Below are 2191 nucleotides of genomic sequence, written 5' to 3' on the forward strand. Positions count from 1 at the left end.
TTTTTTTTTTTTTTTTTTTTTTTTTTTTTATTCTCCAATTTGTAGCTTCAGCTCCACTGTCTTAGGCCTTGTGGGATATGTGTACTCAAAAACACTGTTCAAGTCCTGTCAGCTGATCTGTTCATTTCCTTTCCTCATCACTTTATATATTTTTTTCTTGCATCTGGGATACAGTCTTTAATGCATCTGATGTCGTATGCATAAACCAAGAAATGCCATAAATTGATTTATCACCTTGTTTACAGACAGATCAAATAAATTTATTCCAAACAGATAAATGTTTACTCTGTTCTTTTAAATGTCTTCTGTTAATTTTACGGGAAGTGTGCTCTGACCTGCTCTAATCAGACTTGGGTGTGTGGACTTCTAACTGCAGATTTAATCAAAGTTCTCATTGCAATTAAGTTTCAATACTTGGTATTTTCCTGTAGAAATGACAAACTCTTAAAATTAGTTATGTTGCATCTTAAAAGTATCTGTTTAAAAACGAAACGAGTGTATGTTCTCCTCTTGCTGTAAAGTCAGATTGTTGGTCATTTCACTTTTGCAGCAGCTCCTGATGGCTGCTTTCAGACTAAACAACTCAGGGTCAGCTCTGAATGCTGCATACTTGCCAGGGTCTTTAACTTTTTCTGGCTGAAAATGCGGAAGGGGCAAGAGCTGATAATAAGCAATGCTCACCTTAGAACAAATTTGCTTTTGTTCTTCCGGGTTGAAGGCATCTGTCCCGACAGAAGGGGAAAGTTCACTCATATCTGAGTTTTTGAATTCACTTTAACCTGAGAGGCCATATCTGATTACACTAACATTTAACTAAATTTCATTACCCACTTGACAAAATTCAGAGTGCTTAAAAGTCTTTAAAATCCAACTTTTAAATGGGGATTGAATTTGACCTAAAATGCCACAGCACAAATTAGAGGAAAATGGATAAATGTATAGGAGGAAGGATAAAAATGAAGGCACAAAGTTTAAAAACTTAAATCAAATGAATATGCATTTAGTCTAGGGAACTTGAGCTGTTTTGTTTTTTTTTTGTTTGTTTGTTTTTTTTTTAATGTCCAAGGGTTTCATTTTTGACAAGGTTTAACTAATGAAAAAATTCAAAGTCAACACTTAAACATGAGACTTGTTTTAGAAACGGGGTTGGAAAACAAGCGGGGAACCTGATTAAACTGTTGCAGTAAATTATGAGATGGTTCTGCCTAGGAAAAATAAAATCAAATGGTTGGCCCATATGACTCATCATCCGACCACTAAAGAAGGCAATGGATGCGTCAATTTGAATTGCGTCAGCACAAAAGTTTGTGGTCTTGAGATGTAGCAATGCTAAGTGACTAGAGTTGCTCATCACATGATCAGCAAAGGCATTTATTCAATGTTTTTGTCTACTCTTGTTTCTCGCTCCTACTGCGAGATAAAAGATTAAATGTAGACGCTGAAAATACAACGAACTTGGAATTTAAAAAAATAATGTAAAGTCTGGCTGTCTGAAAATCCTCCTGGAATGGGTTTCTCATTTTTATCTTAAAATTCCTCATTTTCTTAAATTCAAGGAAAGACACACCAAAAAAAAATTAACAGTTCTACAGTGAGTAACTTACTGAACTATAACCTATAGATACAAATACTTTTGTACACCTTCTCTTAAGATCTAGTTTGTAAGAGAATTAAGATACAAACATGTCCCATGTGATGCTTTTAGAAATGTTTTAGGCTTGTTCTGACACAATTCAGATGAATAAAAAGTGGTGAAATGACCCTTTACACCTTTAAATCAGAAGCTAACTTTAATCACACCTTTGAGAAATGCCCAAGCACTTTCAAAGTAAACATTTTGTATCATCCTGAATGCCTTATTTTAAAAAGGAAATCTAGAAATGTATGGAATATTGTGTGAATGAATAGGAATATACAAGTTCACATCCACAACCTAAGATCATTCCAGTAATTAAAAAAAATGTAACTTATTACTCTATATTTCTATCTATTGCTCTGGATTAGAGGTACTGTAGTGTATACCCATCTTAAAAAAACATGTTTTGCCTTTCAAAACTGCAAGGTTCTGTTTAAAGTACTTTTTTCCTTCCACTCAACTTTCCATTAATATGCTTGAAAACAAAACCAGAACTGGTGGATGGAGGCAACTGGATCTTTGCAAATGTAAGTAAAACATTAATTGGAATCAACA

The 2191-nt window shown here is 33.9% G+C and overlaps 1 protein-coding gene across 1 annotated transcript in view; it reads left to right on the top strand.

Annotated features, from left to right (window-relative positions):
- The window catches only part of pfn2b (profilin 2b), a 10051-nt gene extending 9773 nt beyond the window's left edge, over positions 1-278 (top strand). The window contains exon 3 of the mRNA XM_007541843.2: positions 1-278. This exon is cut by the window's left edge and continues 1554 nt beyond it. The gene's annotated coding sequence lies outside the window, so the exon portion shown is untranslated.
- Positions 279-2191: the final 1913 nt, after the last annotated feature.

The sequence above is a fragment of the Poecilia formosa genome, unplaced genomic scaffold (assembly GCF_000485575.1).
Source record: "Poecilia formosa unplaced genomic scaffold, Poecilia_formosa-5.1.2 Scaffold10, whole genome shotgun sequence".
NCBI lineage: Eukaryota > Metazoa > Chordata > Actinopteri > Cyprinodontiformes > Poeciliidae > Poecilia > Poecilia formosa.